The sequence below is a fragment of the Acomys minous genome (assembly GCF_964271855.1).
Source record: "Acomys minous genome assembly, chromosome: 8".
NCBI lineage: Eukaryota > Metazoa > Chordata > Mammalia > Rodentia > Muridae > Acomys > Acomys minous.
Window position 1 is genome coordinate 37,403,279 of NC_140489.1, and position 6,911 is coordinate 37,410,189.

At 47.1% G+C, this 6,911-nt stretch overlaps 1 pseudogene across 1 annotated transcript; it reads left to right on the forward strand.

The window, feature by feature from the left end:
• The first annotated feature begins 1,882 nt into the window (after positions 1-1,882).
• Positions 1,883-2,378, forward strand: LOC311603461 (large ribosomal subunit protein uL22-like; annotated as a pseudogene). The gene has a single exon. The product of its transcript is annotated as a large ribosomal subunit protein uL22-like (transcript).
• Positions 2,379-6,911: the final 4,533 nt, after the last annotated feature.

The window sequence follows — 6,911 nt, forward strand, 5'->3', positions numbered from 1 at the left end:
CAACCTCCTTTATCATAGCAAAAATGGAAAGCAATCTCCCAGAAGGCAGGGATTAGCTGGCATTTCCCCATCCCTGGGACAGGCGGTGGAGGAAGGCAGAGGGGCCCTAACAGAACCCAGTGAGCTACCTTTGGTGCTACTGGTTAGGTCACAGTGCAGTCACCTCTTCACTCAGGTCCTGCCTTGAGTAGCTGAGAGGACACAGCTCCCTTACCTGCTTTCATCGCACACTGGCACATGAACCTCAGGTGGTTCCTGGCACCTTCGCCCAGCACTAAAGCTAACAGAAGCTGGGTACCAAGCTGGGTACCGCTAAAGCTGAGCTACAGAAGCCCAAGGCCTCTTTTCTGCTTTGGCCACAAGAAATGGGCTCTGAAAGCAAAGGAATTCAGGCCCCTGAAGTGTTGTCTTGAAGAAAGCGCAGAGGGGAGAAGAAACTGGAGGCTGAGTCTGTGGAGAAACAGTCATTGGAAAGTCCCAGGGGGAAAGGGATAAGGGTGGGAAGGATGGGCAGGGTACAAAGTCCAGAGAAAGGAAGAGACAGAGAAAAGATGGCCCCTTTGTGGGCTCTGTCATAACCAATCCTGGTGTCACAGCAACTGAAGGCCACATTCAAGAAGTCTAAGGTGTTTCTGGAAAAAGACCTATGATGATAGTGTATGTTTATGTGAGAATAGAATCCTATCTGTATGGGCACATGCAGCACACACACACACACACACACACACACACACACACGTTAGCTACAGAGTAGGCCAGTGCCAGCAAACACAGCATTCCTCCTCATCCAAATCCAGCCCACTTTGCAAAATGCTTTCTCATGACTTGACTCCACAGTTCGCTACTGCACCCTGCTCATTTCTATACGCTTCCTGCAGCGGAGACTCTTTCTTCCCTGTTCTCTTTTAAAGCAACTGTACAAACACCTGCATTTTATTAATGCTGCCTGGAGCTGGGGCTGGGCTAGGCCCCCCTTGGCTCTCACCCCCACCCCATGCTCAGTGAAGCAAAGCGCAAGGGTTAACCCTATGTGGCTGGGTTTCTAGCCCCAAGAAATGGGTCCCACAAGTTCAGAAAAGTGTCTGAGCTATCTATGGAGGGCGAGGGTCCCAGTAGTTATTTTTTCAGGCTTTCTGATAGCCGAGGCACCCTCCCCTTTCCCTTGCCTAAGCTTTTGGCCTGTTTCTCTGGTCACTGTCCCCAGTGTCAGTGTCTCTTGCTGGAAGACGAGGTCATCATCCTGCCTTGAAAGGCATCCTTCTTAGCGACAGTCCTCCAGACTGGCCCTTTAACTGTCTACTGCATTGTTCTGTCTTTAGAGGCCAACTGGGACTAAACAATTCCAGAAAGGAAAGAGAGAGAGAGAGAGAGAGAGAGAGAGAGAGAGAGAGAGAGAGAGGAGGGGGGTGGGGGGAAGCTGCTTTCCTCTTTAAAATATTTTAAATAAGGAAAACATAAAGAATATAAAAATGTCTCATAATCTTATATCACCCAGAGAGCCCCACTAACATTTCTTTTAGTTTTATACAGGCATTTCTTTTTCTTTCTTTCTTTCTTTTTTTTAAAAGAAGCATTAGAGAACAGGACAGATGGCTCAGTGGGTAGCAATCACCAGGACTTCAGTTCAGAGCCACAACACCCATGTAAAATAAAATCCAGGTGCGGTGGGCTACTCTGGTAACCATAGCACTAGAGAGGGGAGACAGGCAGGCCAGACTGGGGTCCCTAGCCAGCCAGCCTAGCAGAAACAGCAAGCTTCACTGTTAATGAGGAAAACCCCACCTCAAGAAATCAGGCAGAGCTCATGATTCTCCCAGGAGCCCTTTCGACCCCTCTTCCTCTAAGAGGCCAGAGGTGACCTGTGAAGATGGTTTACTAATCTGTTGACCCAGAAAATCCTACAAAATCATGCAAATTGAGAGGTTCAAATCTTCATGTTCAGTTTAAGAACACCTGGGAAACTGCTCAGGCTACCAAGGGTGAGCATATCCGAAAAGCCACCAAGTATCTGAAAGATATCACTTTAAAGAAGCAACGTGTGCCATTCCGGCGGCACAATGGTGGAGTCGGGAGGTGCTGGGCCGGTGGCCAAAAGAGAGTCCTGAATTTTTGCTGCATGTGCTTAAAAAGCCAGAGTGATGCTGAACGAAAACATTTAAATGTAGATTCTCTAGTCATTGAACATACCATGTGAACAAGGCGCTTATTACAGAACACTCACGGCAGGATTAACCACCCCGTGAGCTCCCCCTGCCACACTCACAGGGTCCTTACTGAGAAGGAACAAATTGTTTTAAAGCCCAGAAGAGAAGGTTGCACAGAAGATAAAGATATCCCAGAAGAAACGGAAAAAACAAAAACTGATGGCACAGGAATAAATTCAGAATAAAATAAGTGCAAATAGAATTAAGGGGGAAAAAAAAAGTAGAAAGAGACTGAGGGAGATACCTCACCATCAACCTGTGATTTTCACAGGTGTCTATATGGGCAAGTGTGTTTGCATTCACAGGTGTACCATCCCCCAATACACACACACACACACACACACACACACACACACACACACACGAACCATTGAAAATACTTCATGAAGTTTCTTCAGTGTGTCATTCTCCCCAGGATAATTGCATTTCTCCCAACCTCCACCCCCAACTCTGTTTTCTGTCTGAAATTCACTATGCAGACCCAGCTGGCCTTGAACTCACAAAAGTCCGGCCCTGCCTCCTGAGTGCCCCACTATGCCCAGCACAGCTGCTTCTCTTAAAGACAGTGACTGCTTACAGATGACTTGCTCGTAATGAAAAGTAAGGCCAGGGTCCTTGTCACTTCAGCACAAGGAAACCCCATCATTTGTTTGGATGGCTTTGTATGAGTCTATAGGGCAAGTATGCCGTCACTTATTTAACCAATGGGCATATAGATAGCTTGGAGCTTGTTTTTTTTTTTTTAAAGATTTGTTTTTAGCCGGATGTGCTGGTGCACACTTTTTATTCTAGGACTCAGGAGGCTGAGACGAGCAGATCTCTGTTAGTTCAAGGGTGGCCTGGCTTATAATACAAGCTCCAAGCAACAAACCAAACAAAAAGATTTATTTTTGTTTTGTAAGTATGTGTGTGTGTGTGTGTGTGTGTGTGTGTGTGTGTGTGTGTGTGTACAGAGGCCAGGATAGGACACTGGATCTCCTGACGCTGGAGTTACAGATAGTTATAAGGCACTGATGTGGGTGCTGGGGCCTGTACCCTGGTCCTCGACAAGAACAGTGCTCTTGAGTCCTGAGCCTTCTCTCTGGCCCTCCAGCTCGGATTTCACCTCCTCTGTGACACCTTCTTTGGCTGATCTGGGAACCAGCCCATTTTCTGCTTCACATTTTTCTTAGTCTTTTTAAATCAAAGGCACCGAATTCAGAATTTGTAGATGTTTGTTCTATATGCTACTTATTTTGAGATAGTCCCATGTATTCCAGGCTGGGCCTAAACTCACTATGTAGCTGAGGAAAACACTGAACTTCTGGTCCTCTTGCCTGTCTGTAACTCAAGAGTTCTGCGACTATAGGCAGTTTATAGGGTGCTGGGGATTGAACTGTGGGCTTTGTGCACACAAGGCAAACACTCTGTCAGCTAAGCTACATCCCCAACCCCAACTGGTCCAGATATTAGATATATATATTAAAAAAAAGCCAACAGGCTTTTCAAGACAAGGTTTTCCTGTGTAACCTTGACTGTCCTGCACTTGCTTTGTAGACCAGGCTGGTCTGGGACTCACAGTGATCCTCCTGCCTCTGCCTTCCTGAGTGCTGGGATTAAAGGCATGCCCTATCACTCCCAGCTTTAAAAAAAAAATGTTATTTTTAAGACAGTATCTCACTTGCTATGTAGACCAGAGCTGACCTTGAGCTCATAGAGATCTCTTTGCCTTGGCCTCTGTAGTGTTAGGATTAAAAGTGTACAGTGTCATGACCAGTCTCCACATTTGGTCTTGATATGAGAATGCTGTCAATTTTTATTCTGAGGCGATATTTTTCTCTTGACTCTTCTTTTGACTGTACAGCCAAGCTCTTAGCAGCATTATTCAGAATAACTGAGGGGTAGAAACAACCCAAGTGTCTGTCTCAGGAGGCTGGATCCCTGAAGCATGATATGCACGCACACACAATGCTATTCAGCCTTAAAGAGGAGAGAGATTCACCTGGAGGTCATTGTAAGTGGAAAAAAGTATCAGTCACAAAGGGACAAATACTACAGGCCTCACTTACATAAGACACTCAGCGTGGTCAAAACCATCCAGACAAAAACCAGACTGTTGGTTGCCCGGAGGTGGGGGTGGGTGGGGGATGCAGAGCACAGTTTCAGTTTGGTGGAGGACGGGCACAGCTTCGGTTTGGGATGACAATGACATTCTGGAGCTGAATGGGGGTGATGGCTGTGGAATGCGCCACGGATAACACTTTAACTGCCACCAAACTGTGGTCAAAACTGCCAAAATAGCACATTCTATGCGGTATGTGATCTGTCACGATAAAGCGTCCTTCTTCTTAAGAAAATGTGCTGCCCCTGTGTGCAGGCCTGCTGGACAGCCCTCTCACCCTGGCTCGCTGTAGCCACCTCCTCACCTCGGGTGCTGTTGGCCCTGCCAGTCCTTATCCTATTTCCAGATATTTCCAGAGCACTAGCCCATGACATTATTAGGCAATCTTTTCCAGTGTCTCAAAACCCCAGACATTCCTGGTAGCAGGCCTTTCCTGCTGCACCTGAAGTGGATTTTCCTTGGTCAGTAAGTGCTTTGTCAGGCCAGAGGCCCTCGTAACACCACCCGCAGAGTAGATCTGGCGGCGTCTGGAAATAAACTACTGAGTGGGCTCTGGAGGCCCGGAGAGGATTCTTGTCAGTGTGAAGATAAGCCTGGCACTGTCATGAGTCCTAAGCAGAGCCTGGGGCTCAGGCCCTGAGAGGTTCTAGAAGGTGGTAGGGCTTATGGACCACCAGAACTCCATTGTCTGGGCCTGCTTCTTAATGTCTTCAGCTGAAGGTCTTTTGCTGACAGACTAGTTCCCCCAAGACCCAGGGCAAAGCTAGCAAGTTATTTCAGCAACTCCTTCGGCTCTGTTTGACTGGAGACTCATGACATATTAATCAAGTACTTGAAAGGTGTACCTGACAGGCATGTCGCCTGCACCTGGAAAATGCTGACCTAGTCAGCTTTGAAACATCAAAGGACCATAAGGGAATGGTGGTTGAGAAAGACCTTGTCACCTGGGTATCTACCTGTGAGGCCTGGAATGGCAGATGTGTTTGGTCTTGGAGGAAGTGGGCCTTCTCTGTGGCGAGGCTCTGTCCCAGTCTTCCTCTGGGGCCCAGGGAGGGAGTAGAAAAGAGACTGACATGAGTGGTGGCTCTATGCACCCTGCCTTAGATGTCCCTGTTAATGTCACTATGGGTGTGGATACCCCAGTGACCTCCTTACCCCAATCAGTGGTGTTCAGAGCCAGGCCTGGTGCCTTGAATGTTGTCAACGTGCTGGGGTGACAATTGCTGATTTCAACTTGAGGGTTATATGGAAGTGTGAACTAAAAGGGGCTGAGCTCCGGGGAGATAGAGCCCTCAGGTACTGCAGGCAGTGAAAGCCAAGGCAACGAATAGCCCGTGGGGTTAGTCTCATGGCATGAACTAGGTTACAGGTGTGGGTATGTATGCATGCCAACAAAGTCTGTGCAGTAAAAGACTGTCTTGGATCTTTTCCTCTCCTGATCATCTGGGATGTCTGACAGAGTAAATTCCAGATGCTCTGGTGGAATTTCCATCTTGACCTGGCTGCTAAAGGATTATTTATACCTGTACCATTTTCGAAATGCTGCTACAGCACAGAGTTTTTGGTCTTCTGTTCCTTTGTTTTGTTTGTCTGTGCATACTGATGAGTTGGCACATTTAGATCCCTTTCCCATCCTTGGCTCACACATCCAAGGAGTGGCTTTCAGGAAACTCAAGAGAGAAAGAAGGAATGTGGGAGGAATGGAAAAGGCTGCCCTGGCTTTCCATGCGGAAAGGCACCATGCCTGTACTGTTCGCTACTGAATCCTGGGACCTTGTATATGGCAGGCATAGAGAGGCTGCAGATAAGATAGTCATATCCTGTGTGACAAGGTCTTGGTCTGTCATGGTTAGTGTGCACAGTGGACCCATTAACTTATAACAAAGCTGAGCAGTTCCTATTGCCTATGCATACGGCAGTCATGCTGAGACCATAGCACATGCTTTACTCATGTGTGGTAACACTGGTAGGAACAAACGCACTATGCAGCCAGTTTTGTCAAAGTATAGCAATACGATTATGTACAGTACATAATGTTCGATAATTATGATCAACAACTGCCCCGGCTTATGTATTTACTATATTACACTGTAGATATTTAGTGTGTACTCTTTCTAGTTACAAAAATATGTTAATGGTGAAACAGTATGCCATCCCCACACTAGCAGCAGCTTCATACAACCTGTGTTTACTGTGTGTCTGGATTACATCAAAAGGCCATGCTGAGTGACTGACCTCAGCCGTTAAGGTTGTCATGAGTGCATTCTGCTCATACAGCAACAAGATCACGTGATGCCGTCTTCAGAACTGGTCCCTGCTGTTAAGTAGCAGTTGACAATAGCTGAAAGGGGAAATAGTTATAGAGTCCAGTGGTCTGTGCAATTTTCCAGAGCGGATCTGTGAACTAGGGGGAGGGGACTTTCACCTCATAGCCTGCAGCCTGTGTTCTGCAAGTGTCCCCCATGGAGGTTAGGTACTCTCTCTGAGCTTTGGTTTTAAGGTCAGAACCGGGTGGGACTATACCTCAGACAGGATCCAAGACATCAAAGGGCTGAAAAAAGTCCTGGTTTTGATAAAGCTGAGCTTTTAAAAACAACAATTTGCAG